Source organism: Ascaphus truei, chromosome 18, assembly GCF_040206685.1.
Source record: "Ascaphus truei isolate aAscTru1 chromosome 18, aAscTru1.hap1, whole genome shotgun sequence".
NCBI lineage: Eukaryota > Metazoa > Chordata > Amphibia > Anura > Ascaphidae > Ascaphus > Ascaphus truei.
In genome coordinates, this window is record NC_134500.1 from 37,900,493 (window position 1) to 37,923,381 (window position 22,889).

Here is a 22,889-nt window from a genome sequence, read left to right on the forward strand (position 1 = left end):
TCACATAGATCTCCATGTTGAGGCCAGGTGACATTGGGCACCTCACCCCAAGCTTCCTGCTCACACTGGGCGTGGCCCCAGCGTTGTTGTTGCTGGGGTCAACGCCTGCAGCTGCCACCTGCGCCCATGTTGGAACTGGGACTGCAGGGGTTAAACTGACAACAGGAGCCGGGGGAGGTGTGGCCAGGGCACTGGATGTACCAGGCCTAGGGCTGTGGTTATTGATCCTAGGGGCCCCAGTTTTTGGAGTCCGATGTCCAGGTGTGGCCCCCGTTGCTGCACTAGTCCTATTCCCCCCAGGCATGATAAAATAAGCCTCTAAGTAAGGGGAGGAAATAGTGCTATGGAGAGAGATGCAGAGAGGATACTGTCCCTTTAAGAACCAATTAACTATCTCTGCACAGGGAGGGGTGAAAAGCAGCTTTTTAAAACCTGCCGTAATCTTCTCTTTTCTCCCCTTATTATTTAACTCTCTCTCTTACAAGAAACAACACCACAATATTGAAGGTCTTAAAGTAAGACACAGAGCTCCCAAAAATGCAAATGACTAAAGGAAATCAGGCTTAAATTAAGGTGAAATTAGAAGAAAAAGAAACAACCAGAGGTGGGTGAGGTGAGAGGGGTTGAGACTACAGTTTCCAGCCAGCCACAGTATAGCTTTGCTGGGTTGAATCACTGCAGCCTCTGGATGAAAACCAAAAACGGTTTTTAAACCTGAAAAAGCACCCAAAACTCTCTAAAACTCACAGTATACTCACAATATACTCCCCCACAGATCCACAGCAAAATATAACAAATAAAGAAAGAATAAAGCTGATTCCTTACCAAATGCCTGGGAGCTCTTCACACACGCTTCTGAGTGGGAAGCTGGAGATAGGTCAGGGAGAGAAGAGGAGGAGACAGAAGGGGCAGTGAGGGGAATGGCCTAAACAGCTTGTGAGGTGGTGACAGGGGGAACCTGATAAGAAGAGTCTGTGCGCATGCCCTCTGTAAGCTGGGGATGCGCGCGCGCAGGTTGCAACACAGGCGCGGCCCGCACGGAGCAGGAGAAGACCGCAGGAGGGGGACGGAGGCAAGAGGAGGGGAATGTGTGCGAGGCCTGTGCCCGCGCGATGGCCAGCAAAGGCAGAGAGGAGCATGCACACGCGTCCCCAGTGGGCTGAGGGGGTGCACGAACCGGACGCGTCACCAGGCGCGCGTAACGCCGTGCCGCTTGCACCACGCGAGGAGGAGGCAACGGGATGGATGGCACCACAGGGGAAGGTAAAGGAGCTACCGTGGGGGAGAGGGAGTGGGGAGGATCAAAGCAGGGGCTAAGGGAGCACGTGAGTATGCGAGACCTGCGGGGAACGCGCTGCGGCAAGGGGAGAGAGGTAGAAGATGAAGGAGAGGAGTGGGAAGGATTAGAAAGGGTAACAGGAGATGGGAGAGAGGGACAGGGAGAGGAAGGAATCTCCTTAGTCGTCACATTACTTGACTGCGCTGTCTGCCACCTGCCTCGGACCCTCTGATTCTGACCCCTACTACGCTCCTACTGTTCCAGCCACCGAGATCCTACCCGCCACAGGAGTCTCTCGTGACAAACTCACTGCCGAACACCACCACCAGGACACCTTGTCACCAGGACACCTCACCGACGAACAACTTACCATCAGGACACCTCATCACTTGACATGTTGCTGTTCCAATCCTGATCTACGATCCCATTCCCGCTCGGATATCCGGTCTCCACTCAGATGTCCTGTGCGGGGATCTCAGCGACAGCGAGAATCTGAACGGACATCTAAGTGGGGATCGCAGTTGACATCTGAGTGGTGATTGGAGTGGGGATCGGGATTGAGGCAGCAACATTTCAAGTGGTGAGGTGTCCTGGCAGTGAGTTGTTCTAGCGGTGGAGTGCCAGCGGAGGATTGGTCGCAGCCAAGCAACAGTGACCGAACGTCTTAGACTGCCACTGAAGGTAAGAGATTCTTCCTGTATTTCCCTCCCCTGGATGATGTAGATATCCTAACATGGGGCTCTACTGTACCTCCATATTTGGTCAACTACCTCAAGGTAACACTGTCCAGCCCCTTGGTGATGTAGATGACCATATATGGCCATATAGCCTCACCCGTAATGATGTAAAGTCCCATATTAGGGCATCTACATCATCCAGGGGGAGGACAATGCAAAGGGTAGCTCTTACCGTCAGCGGGGATTCAGACAATTTGCTGTCTTGCTTTTTTACATTTTAAATTCGATCAAATTTTGAAATTGAACATAATTGAACTTAATTGAATATTGACTGTGCTATAAAAAATCTTTGTGGCTGAAACGCGTTAGAGTTGCGGGGGGTGCTTCCCTCTCTCTCTTTTTAAATACCCATGGCATCATAAAGATTTTTTATAGCACAGTCCAGCCTTGTTCATTTGCTGTGCGGCCGTGATCGCTGTCTTTTCTCCCCGGTGAGGATACTTTGCCTGTATTTATATATAGCTATATTTATATACATATACAGTTCATATACATACATTCAGTAACAGTTTGCAATTGTATAATGTTCACTATACTGTATTACATAAGTTTAATAGTTTGCTTTGTTTTAAGTGAGATTTTGGATTATAAACCCAATACTGCTATCTCTTTGTGAATTATTATTTTATTTAGAATCATATTGATGAATAGATATTGTACATTAACTCTTAGGGTTCCCTTATAACTTACTCTTGTAAGTATTAATCTACAGTAATACGAAACGCGTAGGATGTTGTTAAAGGTTGTGAATAACAACACAAGTCTAAGGTTATATTTTGCAGAATAGACAAATAAGTTTATTGCTTGTGCGGTGCACACGCAGAGGAGAGTTTCAAAATAAAACCCTCCCAAAGACATGGTAGCATACAGGCATTATTTATACACAAAATACTAAACCCACGCCCCCTCTACAAGGTTGCGTGTCGTCACTGCGTAAGCGTAAAAGGTAAACAAACTTATGCACACGAACACATCGAGTTAAAGCATTATTATGGGATGCATATTAGAAATGAAATGATTCAGCTAATATTCCTTATACAAGCCGGTGACTTTTACTCTACATACAGAACACATTGCCCCCCCCCCCCTCGGACAGTGCCTATCTGTCTCGTATTTTCATAACATTGGCACTGTGCTCTTCTTCTCAAGGTTTTGTCAGTTAGCTGCTTGGTTTATTCTCACTTGAAAGTTGAAAGCAAAAACCTCATTCAAAAACGTCCATCTCATAACCCGTTCACTCAGACAAAACCTAAGATGGATGCTGACTTAAAAATGGTTGCATAGATCCCAGTGCTGTTATGTCAGACCCCCCCCCCCCCTTACATCATATTCTCACTTTGTCACTCCCTCCTTTTTTATTCTTAAAACATAGCTTTTGAGAATTAAGTTCATGATGATAGTCCAGGGATAACTCAGAGGACAAGGGCGCGTGCCCTTCACTGTCATAGTCTCGTAAGGCGCTGCGGACAATATGTCTTTTGGAGTTGAATAACTGTGATCAGCATCTTCTTTCTTCAAGGGACTGCTGTTTCTGGCATCTGTAAAGCGTGGCATCAGATTGGGGGAGGGGGTCGCACTCTTGTGGATCATACCTTTGCAACAAGTGACACCCACATATATGACAACAAGTAACACTCCCAAACACATCAAAACATTCAAAGGTTTTTGCTCCAAGTGATCTAAGCCATTCACCTAACCCCAAGGGTGATAACCTGTCACTTCCCTTTGTAACCCTCTTTTGAATCTCTTCTATTTCATTGAATTCATGCTGCACATTGCTACACTGATCTGGAATAAAAACACAACATTGTTCCTCAATTAGGACACATACCCCTCCTTTTGAAGCTAAAACATAGTCTAAAGCAATTCTGTTTTGTAAGGCCATAAGCCTAATCTGAACCTGTTCTTGGTTTAATGATGAAATTAAAACTGCAAAATTAAGGCCACATCCTTCCTGTAAATTGTTTTCTGACTAAACATACATTTTTACACAGGTTTCATTGGTTGGTGGAGACACTTGACCCATAAATTGATTCTTGTTCCTACTGTGTGATACACCCTTTAAAGAGGTTCCCTTAAAAAAATTGGAAAAATACAGAAATTATACACATAATACTAAAAACTTATTTTATGCAAGCAACCTTTCTTTGGGTATGCAGTTGCTAGATAAAGGAAATGGCATCTATCTCTATCATCATATACTTTCAGAATCATCACAACATTCTATTACTGAGAATTGAGGGGGTTTGGTATCTGTGGAAGCGAAATGCATGATCCTCACCCTGCACGCATTGTATACATCATTCACTCAGAATATCAGAACAGACGATGTCTGCGATGGGTCAAAATGGCTGACTTATGATCCTTTCCTGGTGGCTGACACACGCTCCTGGGTGACCCTCTCCTTTCGGTGGAGGTGCAACACACTTCTGGATCAAAGTTTTGCTGCACATGACACATACATAGAGAGTGAAGAGTACTGCCAAAACACATACAAGAGCTTTCACAAGCCACGCTCCCTTAAACCAATCCTCCCATCAAGGCTCAATTGTACATACACCTTAAATTTCTAACTTAACACACTCTAAAGAATAAAAATATTGAGTCTCTGAAAAAATGAAATGTTCTGATAAAACCTGGCCTTATATATTTAAAACCAGAGACAGCACATAAAACACAGACAAAGCTCAGTTTTAGCACATCCAGTGAAAATCATACACGGTACAGTGCCTAAATATATATGTATAAATATCTATTAAGTAAAATGGTCTTTTAGTTTGACATTTTTGGCCAAAATTGTTGTAAGCCCCTGAGCCAACGTCACGTCAGACCACAATTCAGGGGTCCCTAACGCTAATATAAATTCTTAATAACCTGTGTAATAACAGGAAGAATGATTTATAGTAAATCTGTCAATATTAGTTGCAAATTTCTAAGTCTGATTGAAGCCTTTATTAACCTGTACATTACCAGGAAAAGCACTGTGTATTAGAGATGTCACAACCATCCTGCAAGCAAACAAGTTCCCCTGTGTGGAAGATGCTATGGAGTGAGCCCTTAACCATTTAAATGTGGGAGGGGGTGAGCTTAAATTAAGTAGGAGGTTGCCAACCTCCAATCAGCCAGGACTAGCTGAACAAGAATTGTAAAATATACTGGACACCTAACAAGCTCCTATTGAACCCCCAAAATAACCACAACATATATATAAGCATATGAGTGTCACAGAGGAGTGCTACTGAGCATGGCAATATATATTTAAAACCAGAGACAGCACATAAAACACAGACAAAGCTCAGTTTTAGCACATCCAGTGAAAATCATACACGGTACAGTGCCTAAATATATATGTATAAATATCTATTAAGTAAAATGGTCTTTTAGTTTGACATTTTTGGCCAAAATTGTTGTAAGCCCCTGAGCCAACGTCACGGCAGACCACAATTCAGGGGTCCCTAACGCTAATATAAATTCTTAATAACCTGTGTAATAACAGGAAGAATGATTTATTTTGGGGTTTCAATAGGAGCTTGTTAGGTGTCAAGTATATTTTACAATTCTTGTTCAGCTAGTCCTGGCTGATTGGAGGTTGGCAACCTCCTACTTAATTTAAGCTCACCACCTCCCACATTTAAATGGTTAAGAGCTCACTCCATAGCATCTTCCACACAGGGGAACTTGTTTGCTTGCAGGATGGTTGTGACATCTCTAATACAGAGTGCTTTTCCTGGTAATGTACAGGTTAATAAAGGCTTCAATGGGCGCATGCGCGGCGACTGAACTGCATGGACGTCTGAGCCATTTGCTCCGTCTTCAGCCGGCGGCTAGCAAAGTGTTAAAAACTAACAACACAACATGATTAAAAAATCAATAAAAACTGACTCAAAGCTGCCTTGAGACGGCAGGATGTCAAGGGGGACTCGCTCAAAGCGTACATCTACAGTCCTCACCGATTATTTCACGAAAGGGGAATCTGCACGTATGAAGAGCCAGGAGAATATGGCGCGCAGCGGCTCCGAATCGGATGAGGAGGTTGGAGCAGAGGGGGAAAAGAACACCACGGACAACCCAATTGTCAAACGAAGCGATCTGAAAGAATTCTGCCAGGATATCAAGAGGTGCCTGCTGTCCGTATTGGCGGCAATACGGGCAGATATACGGGGGATTGGAGAGAGGACTGACTCATTAGAGAAGAAAATGGATGCCACAGCAAAAGCACTCCAACGCACGGATAAACAAGTGGAACGGGTGCAGGATACGGTCAGAGAGATTGTGGACAGGCAAGAGGATGCAGACAATGGTGACCGAAGAAACAACTTACGTATACGTGGGGTGCTAGAAACAGAGACAGACCCTGAGGATTTTATGGGGAGATGGTTGCAACATCTAATGCCTGACCGAGCAGAACGAGACCTGCACCTCGATCGTTGCCACAGGGCACTGAGAGCTAAGCCCCAACCTGGAGACCGACCACGTGACATCATCGCCCGATTCCATTTCTTCCGAGTTAAAGAAGCTTTTGGACAAATGACCAGAAACGAGGTGGAGTTCGAAGGTCACAAAATACACGTGTATCGGGACATTTCCCCCACTACCCTAATAAAAAGACAACAGTTGTCCCCAATCACAAAAGTCCTAAGAGATGAGGGAACCCGGTATAGGTGGCTGTACCCCTTTGGCCTTCTGGTGGTCCAGAACAGTAAGGCCCACACTATAAGGCGCCTTGAAGATGGCGTCCCCTTCCTTACGACACTGGGGCTCCAGGATAAGATCCCAGAGGGGATGGAAGCAGGAGAGCCAGCTCCCGAGCCAGCATGGTGAGAAGGCAGAAGAGGGGAAAAAAAGAAACAAGCCCGCAACACCAAGTGAAGTCCCCCGCGATAGTTCCAGTTCATTGACATTCGCTACCTGTTCCAGATGAGGCCTAGACGACGCAGGCACAGCCCCGGACTCCCTCAGGTCAGTGGCGCCCCTGTCCCGGAGCTCGGATGGCGCTCCCCTCCAAATGGCGGCCATCTTGGACTGACATCCACCTCATACTGAAAGAGAGGCGGAGCGGGGAGGAACCAGGGGAGGAGCTATCTCCTCTCGCGAGACACGGAAGGGATGGTAGCCTTGCCACACACAAGATGGCGCCGCGATCAGAAGGAGAGATGACGACACAAGCGACAGCCGGCGAGCGCACTAGATTCCCGCGCGGGACAATGACAATGCACTAGACCCGAAGGAGAGGGAGGAGGGGGAGCCGGGGGATATAGGAGGAAAAAGGGAGAGTACAGTGAAGCGCACAATGAGGGAGAGCAGGTAGTAGAGGGGGCAGATCTCCAAACTAGAGGAGAAATAGAAAACATTAGGAGCGCCCTAAAATAAATAAATAAAAAAAAAAAAAAAAATGTGACACAGGAGACATTTTAGGAAATCTGGAGCGCCCTGACCTCAGTACCCTCAAACTTAGATACTCGCCCCCTACCTCAGCCTCACAGACAGGCGACACGGAGGGAGCACTTCTTTTGGGCTCCACGAACAGGCCGTATTCTTAGAGCACAGGTAGTGAACATAGAGTTTAGAGTTAGAGTTAAAAAATTACAGTTGCATTAGAGGCTATCTTTAAGGCCCATAGTTCTGATCAAGGAGTCCAACTGAGCTACAAAAAGAAGGGAACCAAAAGCAGTAGAGTCAGTTTATTAGAAAGTTTATTAGAAAAATAGCTGTTAGTGTTTAATAAGTTTTATATGCAGTCTGGTCGGTGCCATGAACCTACACCCTCAACTCGGGGAACCCACCCCAAAGTGTGAGGAAGTCCTTGGGAGGAGAGGAGTCGGAGCCGCCAAGCAGGCAGGCAGAGGCCTGGAAGTGACCCCAGGAGACCCCCACATTCCAAAGGCATGGGAAGGGCAGTGGCTCAGGGCCACTAGTATCTTCCCCACTACATGTACCTTCCCTATTGTCTCTTTTGTCCCCATTGTGTACCCCACCCCATATCTTCTACCAAGGTGGAGCAACGTTGCGGCCTGAAGCACCGCAGGATGTCACAGGGACGCGGGAGACCCCGAGGACCATCGGGCCACCTCGCTGGAAATCTCGACTGACGACAGGTGAGGCACACCATATAGTATGGCACTAAAGGTCATATCACATAATACGAAAGGACTAAACTACCCCCGCAAAAGAAAGGTAGCCCTTACAGACTACAGGAGAAAGGGTGCGGATGTGGTACTACTACAGGAGACACACTTTAGCTCCACCAGCTTCCCAAAATACTTTGACAAATACTATACACAGGCGTTCCTATCCTCCGCAAAGGAGAAGAAGCGGGGTGTAGCAATACTTATCCATAAAGGAATAGACTTAGTGGTAGATACAATCAAGAAAGATAAAGAGGGGCAGTTTCTCCTACTGACGGGGACTATCCAACAACAACATATTACATTGGTGTCTATATACGCTCCTAATGGACAAGACACGGATTTCCACACCGCAACCTTTAAGGCAATTCAGAGACACACCAAAGGCGCTCTAATAATAGGAGGCGACTTCAACGCAGTGCTGAACACGACTCTAGATAGATCAGTACCCCCAAGGGCGGGCCCACAGGCAAGACCAAAAGCACTGGAAAAAGGGCTGCGAGACTTAGAACTAGTAGACATCTGGAGGGAACTACACCCTCTAGACAAAAATTATACTTTTTACTCCCACCCACACAACTCCTTCAGCAGAATCGATTACTTCTTTGTTAATAGCAGACTGGTCCCGCAGATCTCCCACACAGGGATCCACGATATTTCGTGGTCTGATCATGCACCCATAGAGCTACGGTGTTCACAAATAGGTATGGACAGGCCAGGAGCAAATTGGAAACTGAATGAATCCCTTATTAAAATACCGGCGATACAAAAAAGGATAGGTGAGGAAATTAGATATTTCTTTAGAGAAAATAAGGGGAGCGTTCAATCTCATATCACCCTCTGGGAGGCACATAAAGCAACACTAAGAGGGACTTTAATCAGTATTGCGGCCAAGAGAAAGAGAGAGAGAAACGCTAAAATAATGACAGATCAACAAGAACTGAGAACCCTTTGGGATCAGCATAAGCGGTCTCCTGACCCCGCAACCCTTCAAAAGATTAAAGACACTCAGACGAAGCTAAATTTGTTACTCACATCTCAGGCTGAGAAGGCGCTGACTTGGTCAAAGAGGAAATTTTTTGAAAAAGCGCACAAGCCAGATACCTTGCTAGCCAGAATGCTCAACCCCAGGGGGAACAGTTACAACATTCAGGCGATTAGAACACAATCAGGTACAACCTCGGCTAACCCCCAAAACATAGTGGGAGAATTTAAAAAAAATTATGAGCAATTATACGATGGGAAGAAGGTGATCCGCTCCTCTACCACAGAAGGGGCCCTTCGGGATTTCCTGAGGGGTGCGAACCTCCCAGGTCTGGGGGTGGTTGAAAGAGAGGTATTGGGTAGAGATTTCACCTCGGAAGAGGTTATGGAGGTAATCAATAATTTGAAACCCTCTAAGGCCCCGGGTCCTGACGGATTCTCTAATCTTTACTATAAAAAATATAAACAACAACTGACACCTCATCTACTACGCATGTTTAACCAAGTATTGGAGGGAACCCCCTTCCCTCGACATATGCTCCAAGCGTCCATCTCAGTAATACCCAAACCGGGAAAAGACCTGCAGGATTGTGGTAGTTATAGACCAATTTCCCTGATTAATTCGGACATTAAAATCTATGCTAAATTATTGGCCAACCGTTTGAGTCTAGTCCTTCCCAGGCTGGTGCACCCAGATCAAATCATTGATCTGTTAGAAATAGCCAATACAAGATCAATTCCAGTTATGGCGCTCAGCCTGGATGCAGAAAAGGCATTTGATAGGATAGACTGGCCATACTTAGAGGCTACGCTTGGAGCGTTTGGACTGGGGGAGAGGGTGATGAGAGCTATTTCGGCCCTATATTCAGATCCGTCAGCGAGGATGACCCACCGAGGATTCGTTTCGGATCCCTTCTCAATTAGAAGTGGCACGAGACAAGGCTGCCCGCTCTCCCCACTTCTCTTTGCTTTGTGCATGGAACCCCTAGCTGCTCAGATTAGAGACAGTAGAGACATCTCAGGTATTGTCATTGGAAGCCAGTCGCATAAGGTGGCACTATATGCGGATAATGTATTCCTGACAATCGCTAAGCCCCTTACCTCTCTGCCAAACCTATTTGACTTACTCGGGAGGTTTAACAGGATCTCTGGTTTCAAAATTAATCAGGTTAAATCAGAGGCCATGAATATAAACTTGCCAAAACCATTGGAGAAGCTGATCACCCTCAATTTTAATTTTGCATGGCAGCAGAATCAAATTAAATATTTGGGAATCAACGTCACAAAGACAGCTAAGCTGCTATACCAGGCCAATTACCCTAAATTAATAAGCACCCTGAAAGGGGACCTACGGCGATGGGCTACACATAAAATCTCTTGGATCGGAAAGATCCACTGCATTAAGATGAACCTGCTTCCCCGCCTTCTTTATCTGTACCAAACCCTACCGGTGCCGATACGATTGAAGGAAACCCTCGCGCTTCAATCAGAAATAGATAAATTTATCTGGGGGGGTAAGAAGGCGAGAGTAGGCAAGCAGATAATGCGTAGACAAACGGGGGCAGGGGGCTGGCGGTACCTTGCTTGTTCTCATATTACAAAGCGGCACAATTATGCCAAATTTTGCAATGGCACGCCGACCCGGACTCAAAACGATGGGTCGAGATAGAACAGGAGATTTGCTCCCCAATTGACCTGAAACACCTAATCTGGCTACCTAAAAAGGTGCGATCGGGCACCAAATTGCCGCTATCCTCAATGACCAACTCACTCTCGGTGTGGGAGAGTACGAGGCTTAAGTGTTCTCTGACCCATCAAAAATCTGGTATGACCCCCCTATGGGATAATCCATTATTTGCTCCGGGACTGAACGGTCCTAATTTCGCAATCTGGAAAGCTAACCATCTCAATCGATTAACAGATCTGGAGGGTAGAAGAGGCATACAAACTTTTGATCTACTAAAATCTGATAACAATATCCCGAATGCTGAATTCTTTAGATACCTCCAGCTCAGAGCATTCTACCAGGCGTATCAACCAATAAGCCCATTGACAAATTACGAAAAGCTCTGTCGCTCAGTGACAACCACTAAGGGACTCATATCGCAGTTATACAAAGAAGTGATGGGTTCGGGAGTAGAAGTGGCGGAAAAACTGGGTTATATGACCAGATGGGAGTCTGACCTAGGGGAGGAGCTGGAATTAGAGGAGTGGACAAAAATCACGACTGCGGTCTCCAAGAGCTCCATGTGCACGACCCTACGGGAGAACGCATATAAAGTAATGATGAGATGGTACTACACCCCCACAAAATTAGCTAAATTTCTGCCCGGTTACTCCCCATTGTGCCCCAGACAATGTGGACAGCAAGCAGACTTGTTACACATGCTGTGGTCCTGCCCCAAAATAGTCGGGGTCTGGGAAAAAATCAAAGATTGGCTAAATAGAATCCTAGACGTTGAGGTCCCATTGGACCCATGGTTGTTCCTTCTGAACAGACCGCACAAAGACCTATCCAAACATACCCATAAACTGATATCTCACTTTGCAACGGCAGTGAGGGGAGAGATCACAGCACACTGGAAACAAAATACGATCCCATTAATAGCAGCAATTCGGAATAGAATCTGGACGGTCTGTCAGATGGAAAAACTGACCAGCCTCGTACAAGACACAGGTGAAAATTACCTAAAAGTCTGGATACCGTGGCTGTTCCAGACAGACATACTGGGCGTAAACAGGTCCACAATCTGGCAATGATAGAAATAAATGCGTTCTCCCGTGGTAGTGCAGCACAAACACAAATAATGACACTAAAAATAAGAGACAGACGGGAGACATAGAGAGCCCCACGAGGGGGGTGCAGATGGAACCGGGGAGATCCCAGCCACCCCCTGTAAGAGATGGGCTGAAGGTGATAAGGTACGCAACGGAACCACAGTAGAAGATAATTCCCTCCCCCCCTTCCCACCCCCCCTATTTACCCTACGCGTAGCTTAGAGGTGTTTGTTTGTCTGTATGTCCCCCCCAGTCTGTCCTGTGCATAGCTAGAATACATGGACACTGGATTTTGTTCTGATTCTGTGATGGATAACAATGTATGCATTGTCTGATGTACATGTGACCTTCTAATAAAACATAAGTTGAAAAAAAAAAAAATAAAGGCTTCAATCAGACTTAGAACTTTGCAACTAATATTGACAGATTTACTATAAATCATTCTTCCTGTTATTACACAGGTTATTAAGAATTTATATTAGCGTTAGGGACCCCTGAATAGTGGTCTGCCGTGACGTTGGCTCAGGGGCTTACAACAATTTTGGCCAAAAATGTCAAACTAAAAGACCATTTTACTTAATAGATATTTATACATATATATATTTAGGCACTGTACCGTGTATGATTTTCACTGGATGTGCTAAAACTGAGCTTTGTCTGTGTTTTATGTGCTGTCTCTGGTTTTAAATATATATTGCCATGCTCAGTAGCACTCCTCTGTGACACTCATATGCTTATATATATGTTGTGGTTATTTTGGGGGTTCAATAGGAGCTTGTTAGGTGTCCAGTATATTTTACAAAACCTGGCCTTAGCCTGGTGTCTTATTTTCCTCGTTGGTTAACGGTTAGAGTTTTGACTCGGCAAGACGTTAACTTGCTGCGGCTGTGCTTTAGGTGACTTTGGTCTTTGGTGGCGCTGGAACGTTTGGTGGAGCTGGAACTAGCTTTACGTGCTTTGGGTCCAGGAAAATGACTCTGCCGCTTTAATTGCTGTATTGGTGATTACTTTAGGCCTTTTCACCTGGGATGAAGAGCATGCTTGCGCAGGAAATATGTGACTATTAACCCCATCTCGAGTAGGTGCACTTTCAACTTTGCCTAGAGAGACTCAAAAAATGTATTAGTTGCATACAACTTATTGTTTTATTACCAATAATATGGTCCTTAATTCGTTCCTTTGGACTGCTGATAGTCACAAGTCATCCCATATGTGTCTCATAGGGAGATAATTTATACCTAGGAATAAATTCTTGTATCAATGTGTTTACTCCTGTCTTAGCATCTGCATATAGACAGAGGTATTCCCTATTAATGTTCCTAATTCATTCCTCAAATTAAAACTAAGTAGCCAATGTGAACCTGACTTTGATACAATCTAAGTTCCTGAAACTTTAGGGCCTCATCCCTTGCCAAACCACTTGCTTCCATAATTCATTCTATCCTATCTGCAGGCCATATCCCTAAGACCTGGGAAACTGCCAGAGTTTGTCCCAATCTTCAAAAGTGGGGACAAAAAACACTGTCTCAAACTACAGGCCAATCTCTCTTCTCCCCATACTATCCACTGTCATGGAAAAAATATTCCCTCCCAATGAAACAATTATTTTACCCATACAAATTTCCCTAGCCCATCCCTATCTGGCTTTTACCCCAAACACTCCACTGTAACTATTCTGCTAAGAAATTGAAATGCCTTGTATATAATGCATACCTTATTCACTTATGTAACTGCTTTTGCAACTATGTATCCCCTGTATTTAACCCTATACACACGACACACCCACAAATGAGAGGTGACTCCCAACTTCACCACTTCCTGGCAAACCCATTCTAGATTACACAGCAATTTTGACATTAACCACTGCTTACGGACACCTTTGGAAAAAATAAATGGTTAATTCGTTATAACATACATCACATTCAGTTAATAGACAAATGATTTTGCATAAGACTTCACACTAATGTCTTGCTTTATATAATCTATTTGCACAGTGCTGAGCACACGGTCAGCTTTATCATTTTAAAGACACTCTGCATATTCATCTGACTAAAGAAAAAATATTTTCTATAAGACTTGTTTCCGGGCAAAGAGCATTTTGTTTCTGGGCGTTTCGCCAATTGACCCTGAAAAGATAAGATAACGGTACACCACGGCTTCTTCCTGAAAAATAATAATTATTAGATTGAAACTTTCGCTTAAAGTTTAAATACATGGAGCTTTATCCAGAGCCCTAAGAACTACATTTTTTATGGCCTCTTAAAAATTAACCAACAGGCTATTATATAGCTAAGGTTTATATAACTTCTTAACACACAAATAACTCCACACGCTCATGCTATCTTCCTCCACTCAGTTCTTTTTAATGCCTTCTGTTTGAACTTTCATAGTTTCACTGACTTAATTCACTACAAATTTATGCTATCCTGTTGCAATTCTGTCCTTTCTCAAGCTACACAAACCTATTTCTCTCCATTAATCAACATTCACAAGTCTAACCCTCACTAACGCTTCCTTCATCTCACCTCAGGACTTTTGTTGACTATTTTAAGCAAGAGGTTGAATCCATGCACCAGAACATTCCCTCTGTTTCCTCCTATCCTACTTTGCTTCCTACTCTCTTCCTGCTTTCCTTGACTCTTTTTCCACTGTATCAGAAGAGAATGTCACCATCACTGTTGATCTCCTCTTCTCCCTCTTATCTGCTACATTTCCATTCTCCTACCAACATGTAATAGTTATACCATGACTCAAAAATAGCAAGTTGGACCCTACCTGTCTTTCTACTTTAACTACTGAACTTGTCTTGTATTCTCTTGCTTGCTCCATTTTCTCAACACCCATTCTCTCCTTAACCCTCTACAATCTGATTCTGCACTCCTCCCTCCATGGAGACAATTCTCACTAAAATAACTGATGACCTATATGCTGCCCCAGACAGAGGTCATTACACTCTGCTCCTATTACTCCACCTCTCTGAAGCATTTGCCTCTGTGGACCACACTCTTCTCTTTTCTCGGTATACACTCTCTCTCTCTAGGTGATCTAATAACATCTCTTAGGTTTAAATATCACCACTATGCTGACAACACCCTCATTTACTTTCAACCATTGACCTTACACCTGCCATACAAACCTAAGTTTCTGAATGTCCTTCTGTTATCTCATCCTGGAAGACCCTCTTTTGCCTTAAACTTAACATTGCAAAAACAGAGTTCCTCATACTTCCTCCCAAACCTGACCCTATTATCTCCTTCCACATTACTCTTGCAGTAGCTCAAGCACGCTGCTTAGGGGTCATTCCCTCAACTCCTCTCTCATATTCTCCTCTTTCATTCAAAACATTTCTCTAACTGTCGCTTTTTCCTCCACAATAACACAAAGATACACCTGTTCCTCTGTTGCTCAACTATTAAAAACTCTGATTCAGACCCTTATTCTCTCCCCTCTTGATTACTGTAATCCCCTGCTATCCCAGCTTCCTGACTTTCACCTGTCTTCCCTACTATCTCTCCCAAACTCTGCTGCCAGAATCACTCTACTCTTTAAACTCTGATTCTGCATTTCCCCTCCTGAAATTCCTCTCCTGGCTTCTAATCAAATCCTACTGTTTCTGTACGCTCTCCCTACCTACCAATTAGATTGTAAGCTCCTCAGAGCAGGGACTTCTCTTCCTTAATGTTACTTTTATGTCTGGATCACTTATTTCATGACCTCTTACCTTTACCCTTTGCTACCTATATGATTACGACGTGCACCACTTCTGTGAAGCGCTGTGCATATTAATGGCGTTATATACATGAAAACATACAATACAATATATACTTCAAACAATGCTTATGATCTTTTACCCACATTTTTGAACACAAAATATTCCCAAACATTTTAATCCTCTAGAAATAAAATTGAAATGTGTTTTTACTGGTTACACACAATACAGAGCACAAAATACAAAAAACTTCTCTCATACACAGCCACACAACATCACAAAAATAACAAATAAAAAAAAAAAGGAAGACATTTCTCCCCTATTACCCAACAATTTCACCCTGCAACTAAATTAATAAAAGTTCCCTTCTCTTTCTTTATTCTCATAAATAACCTGACTTTAAAACTACTCTGATGCTCCGGAGCTTTTGAGTTAAACTTTCGTATCTTAGCACATTCCTCGCGCTGGAGAAAAAAGTCGGGGCACGCTCTGTGCTGCTGCGATTCTGATCCTCTTTCTTTCAGACCTTTGATTTCATTGTGAGCAAAAAAATATTCATGTTTTCGTACGTACTTGCAAGTTTTTGTATGGTAGTTTGTGCACACATGTGATACTTAGCATGGTCTATCTTTCACACAGGTAATCATTCAGGAAAAATTCATTAGGGTATCAAATCCATCTAGCCACTCTCCATTAAGGGCGCAACAATTTTACTTGCCGGCACCGAAACTTGAGTTTATATCAGGAAATGATTTATAACCACTTATTGCATGTGGGGAAATGGAAGGAAAAGCTTATACGTTCATAACTGATTTATGTGGCGTCCGCCAGCCGGGCTTGCCATGCATGACTTTTGCCAAAAAAACCTCATAAAATCCAAAGATTTATACTGCCACAGACACACAGGGATTACTGAAAGTTAGAAGGTTCCACTATGAGCCCTTGCGTTCGCATTCTTACGAATAAGAAAACCGGTGCGGCTGCTCATAGGTTCACGCTTCCTTCCATAGTAATTTATTGCAAACAAACTTTTTTCATTGGGGTGGCATGTTTTTCACTGGGACTTGCATGTGTATTTTCATTTGAACTTGCATGTATTTTCATTTGAACTTGCATGTATTTTCATTGTCCAACAAAACATATTTATATTTTCTCTTCTTGTTCTCTGTATCCATTCTTTATTATTTTTTCTGCAGACACACAACCTCTAACGGCAAATTTTAAGAACTTTGGTTTCCCATTATTCTCCTGTTACAGTAATCACATTTAATTGACCTGTACAATACACCTGATACAATAATCAGCGCAAGCTGATTGCGTACAACTCTTTTGGCATGTTATTGTTCTGATTTTTTCACCATAACTATACCCAAGAAAAACACTTGAATTACTTCAGCGGGTCCAACCCAGTCCTTATAAACCTTATACTTTTATAACATGGATACAGATAAGACCTTCTAAACAGATATCCATAAATAAACTCACATGGTATGTTAATGACAAGACAGAGCAAATGTACAATCAGGGACCCTTCCTGCTCAGACAACAAAAATATTTATCACAACCCAGGACAGTCTGAAAAACAATCCCTTAAGCATACAAACCCTCACCTTCATCACCAAAACACCAAAAAATTTAACGGGACTCTCACCTTAATCCCAATAAAACTTAACATCTATAACACTTTAAAATGGATACAGGAACAGACAAATAAACTTATTTGACACTGCTAGGTTAACCCATCAACTCAGATTGAGACACCCTTCAAAACACATCTCTCTACACATCACTCAAAACAACTTTTTAAACTCAGGCTTTCCTCAAAAGGTGCCTTTTACCTTGATTCTTACGCTCAGATTTGAGTGACCGAGGAGTGTTTTTTTCAGGTGCTCAGCTTCCGGTATTTCTGGGTTTCTATTCTGGGCGCCATCTGTTAAAGGTTGTGAATAACAACACAAGTCTGAGGTTATATTTTGCAGAATAGACAAATAAGTTTATTGCTTGTGCGGTGCACACGCAGAGGAGAGTTTCAAAATAAAACCCTCCCAAAGACATGGTAGAATACAGGTATTATTTATACACAAAATACTAAACCCACGCCCCCTCTACAAGGTTGCGTGTCGTCACTGCGTAAGCGTAAAAGGTAAACAAACTTATGCACACGAACACATCGAGTTAAAGCATTATTATGGGATGCATATTAGAAATGAAATGATTCAGCTAATATTCCTTATACAAGCCGGTGACTTTTACTCTACATACAGAACACATTGCCCCCCCCCCCTCGGACAGTGCCTATCTGTCTCGTATTTTCATAACATTGGCACTGTGCTCTTCTTCTCATGGTTTTGTCAGTTAGCTGCTTGGTTTATTCTCACTTGAAAGTTGAAAGCAAAAGCCTCATTCAAAAACGTCCATCTCATAACCCGTTCACTCAGACAAAACCTAAGATGGATGCTGACTTAAAAATGGTTGCATAGATCCCAGTGCTGTTATGTCAGACCACCCCTTACGTCATATTCTCACTTTGTCAATGTGTTTTGAGCAAACTGATCTTTTGGACTTTATTTGAGCCTTTCACGTACCCCTGCAGTATTCGTCTACCCGTATTATTATTTGACTGTCACATGAGTATGACGCGGGCCTAGTGACGTCAGACGGGCGACCTCATGTGATTCTATCGGAACACAAGCGGCGTTGTGCGGGTCTTGCTCCTTCATTCATCAGCTTACTGTGTGGCTGCTGGGGGGAGATTTGTGTCTGTTGGAGTCCATCAGCAACCGGAGTGGTAGTAGATGTCCATTGGACGAGGAACCCTGCTGAAAGCTGAATGCTGTGTGGTAACATGTGCCAAAATTCATGTATTGCCTGAATATATTTTTTGATGTACTTGTGATATATTTCCTTCACTTCACTTCAATTTAATTGAATATACTACACCATGAGTTATGCGCTGTTTGACTCTTTTTTTCCCTATTAGTTACAGGGAATGTTGAGCCATCCAAAGTAATTACAGCAGCAGTGTTACGGTGAGGGGATAACCAGGCTCAATAATAAAGGTTAAGTCCACTTGGTCACCCCTGATATGTGTGTAAAGGTCCTAGAGTGTCAGCTCTTGGACCCAACTGTAATATAGGTATCACTGAGATTGTGTAGAAATTATGTGACACTTCAGTATTTTCTGTAAGTTGCCTTTCCAGGGGTGCTGGGCAGTGGAGCTTGCAAGGCTGTGAGTGTAAGGGTGGGTGTAAGGGTGGGTTTTGCGGAGAATCTTCAATCAGATTGTTGTTATGTAGCGGGGTTTCCTAGTTATGGGAGACTCCAAAGATGTACCCAGGATTCTCGAGCCCATTGAAGCACAATGCTCAGGCAAAAACCTAACCTGGAAACGTTCTTGAGACTCACCACCAGGGTTCCCTGCTTCAGCACAGGCTGGAAAAGTAAAGAGGGCATGTGGGATCGAAGTATCCCCAGAATGGTCCCGGGGTCCCTAGCCTAAGGTGGGATTCCCAGACCATGCCCAAGTCCCCCTGAACCTGGTATAGGGGTTCAGGGCGTGCTCCAGCTATGTTCAAAAGCTGCAAGTGTGGGTATAGTAAAGTCTGGGTTGTGCAATGTGCCAGGAATAAGGCTGATAAGAATAGGGAACACATATTCTTATTCTATCTCCGGTGCCGGACCAGGGGACTTATACCAGTTAAAACACACAGACACATAAACAAGAGAAGTTGTAACATTATATGTGTGGCTGTGATATTCCAAGTCTGTGGTTCCGAAAGACCGGATAGCTACCAAGCTTAGCGCCACTGAGTCTACTCGAGACCCGGAGTTGAAAGCCTCAGGGATGCCAAGGTGTTAGCCCTGGAGGAGTACTGTAGTTATACCTGAGTACCTCCATCCTGGGCTAACAAAGGGCTATAAAAGCAACCATTTGCCCTGCCCCAGACTCTGCGGAGCCTGGACTGCGGGTGGGCTCAATATGCTAAGAGGCAGAGGTGTCAGGTTGGCGCATGCCCCTTAGCAGAATCCAAATCGGTGCCCACCCGGCTTCTGAGGACCGGCAAATCGGTGATTGGCTGGCAGGAGAATTCCCACCGCTGATTGGTTGTAGAGGATTCTGAATGGGACTCTAAAACCTATAAGAAACTTTGCAGCCAATCAGGACCTCATATTCCAAGCGCCAAACCATCTGCGGCAAATTCAAAGATGCTCTGTAAGGAATAGATGCGAGCCGGCATCAAGGATTGTGACTGAAGAAATTTTTGAAGTCCCATTTTTGAGGACATAGCGGTCACGGCTGGGATTGCATGCCAAATTGCATCCCAGGACTTTCATGAGTACCTCCAGGTCAAAGAAAAGGGCTCCTACAGAGGTCGTTTGTGACAAGCAGACGCTCTTAATTTGTGTCATTAAGGTTGTTTCCTGATTTATCACTGGTTTATGGTATATTAACACATCATATTTTAGTATTCACTTTATATTATTTGCATATTACGTATCACTTGTTTGTGTGTTTTATTATATATATGTATACACATCTAAATGGTGAAGGGTTATATTTATTATATTGTATTTCAATTGGTATCGCAGATTATTTCACTTTATTTCTCACTGCACAACATGAGGACCAGCACGCCAGGTCGCTCCAGATACAGCACTTGTACATGTTTTTCCTGATAATTTTTAGGGGAGGGATTTCAACTTCATTTAACATAAGCGGTAGTCTGCCCCTGGTTACTGGATAGCTACCCAAAACTATCAAGCCGTAGTGAACATGGACGTGCAGCTGGATGTCCGGCAGCAAAAGTGTTAAAGAGCATGACATACAAACAAACAAAGACGGCTGGGAATATTTATTATACAAGAATCAGAATAATCCTTTTTTTAAATGGCGATTGCACAACATTTAGTAAATGGTCATACTGTGGCCTGTTGGCAGAATGTCAACAATGTCTGTGAAGTGTTTAACCTGCAGGAAGAAGTGTTCAGAACAAACAGAATGTACACTGTATAATCTGAAGCAGAAAGATAAACAGGGCAAAGCTACTGAACAAAGACATCTACATATTGGGAATTAGAACACGTATTATGAGCACATTCACTTGTCACATCAGGGTGAGGGTGGCTCCTGGCCTTGCATTGTAAAGCTTGTCATGGTTACATACTGTGCCAGGTAGACAAATAAGTTATGGCAAGTTAAAGGTGACAAAAAAAACCACCATACAGAGCATAGCAATGATAAAGAATACGTATAAGTATGTTTACCCGTCTCAGTTAGGTTCACAAACCTGCTTTATGGCATAATACACCAGCACACAGAGCTGCCTGGTATTTCTTCTTTTGAAACATACGGTGCAGACTTTTTGACTTGCAATTGAACAACTTTTGCCTTGATGCATAGAACAATTAGGGCCTTATTCAGAAAGCCTCGATAAGGCCCTTATCGAGCACTTATCAGCCAAAATGGGCACTCGTATTCAGATAGCCTCGATAAGTGCTCGATAACGGCGATCAGCTGCTTATCGACCATTTTTGGATGGTTGATAAACTCCCGCTATTCAGAGACCCGCGAGTCGGGTGTCGCGGCCTATCGCAGCCCATTGCAGCCCTTAAAAAACGATTTTCTCTCCAAATCCAATTCCCCACAAAATTGTTGGACAATTGGTGGGGAGATGGCCTTGATGAGCTGCGATGGGTCGGGACTTAGAAAAAATCAGGCCCTTTTCCTTCCTCGGATTGATGCCGGGGGTCTCCGGAGCTGATAGCCCTTAATAGCAGCTCCGGACACCTCCGGCATGCATCCGAGGCAGGAAACATGCATGTACAGCAACTTCATTACCTTAGCGGCTAACCGCTAAGGCAATGAAGGGGTTAAACACCCGTGCCAGGCTTACTGTAAGAAACATACAGTAAAATACAATACTGTGGCTTGCGGGGGTGGGTGAAGGGGGAATTTGGCCCTTAGTGGCTGTTTAGGCATTGCGGGGGGGTTGCGGGGGGAGTTAACCCCCTCATTACCTTAGCGGTTAATACCGCTAAGGTAATAAAGGGGTTAACACAACCGCTACCCACCCGCAAGGTCTAAACACCCATCCTTCACTACCCCCTTCACTCACCCGTGAGGCCTAAGCACCCACCCCAGACTGACTATACCCACCCTATACCTATTGAGTAGTATAGTGGTACATCATACCCATATAATAATAATAATATGGGCATGATAAGCCTCTATAGCACTCAATGGCCACCCTAATAAAAATACAGTAATACACAAGACACACAGTAATAAAACCTAACTATACTCCAAAAAAACACACTTCACTAAATACACAGTAGCCAGCTAATCCAATCAATATAATCAATAGCAATATCAACATTGAATTCATTAAACCATTATCCAATCAAAACAATTAATTAGGAAAGCAACTCAAAATGAATAGTAACACTAACCAATGTAAACAATTAATTAATCCTACATTAATTAATGTAACCATTAAAAGACAAATAAATACATTAAAACTATCTCTGAAGTATCCATAAAACACATTAGCTACAGTAACAGAATATAACATTAAGTACAAACGAACACCAATCGCAAAGCTTTTCTTACATTAACCATAAACAAACAATCACATCCACATCAATAAATGCAATAACAAGCGAGAAATGCCCCCCAAATATTGGCATAATAATGTATTAATCTGTACCCTAAAGAGGTACAGATTAATATATTATCAGTCAATGTGCCTCCCCCCAAAAATAAAAAAACACATCCAAAGAATAAACCTGTAAAAAGAGACATTTACAAACATTGAATATCTTACTTACCATTAGAAGCGGTGGCCCTCCGACTCCCGGGGTAACAGGAGGCTCACGTACCTTTAAGGCCTCCAACAGCATCCGATGCCATCCGCCATCAGGATCCGGCTCAGGTACCCCAATCTTCTTTTTTCTTTCTTTACTCACCGTCTTCTATCTTCATCTGTAACCATTTCTTGTTGTTCTTTATCTTCTTTCTTCATCTGTCAATCCATAAAACCCCATGTTAAATCCCAGCCGATGCTGTCTCGTCGGCTTCTTGGGCTCAAATGAGGCGTCACGGCCTTAAATATGGCTTGTGACGTCACATTTACCCTCACAATGGTTAACAGTCACCTGATTGGCTGTTAAAACCATGTGCAGACTTAATTTTTTTTTTTGCCGTGACGTCACTTAAAGGGAATGATGCCAGCCAATCAGAATGGCTGTGCTTCATTTACCTTTAACATGACGTCGGT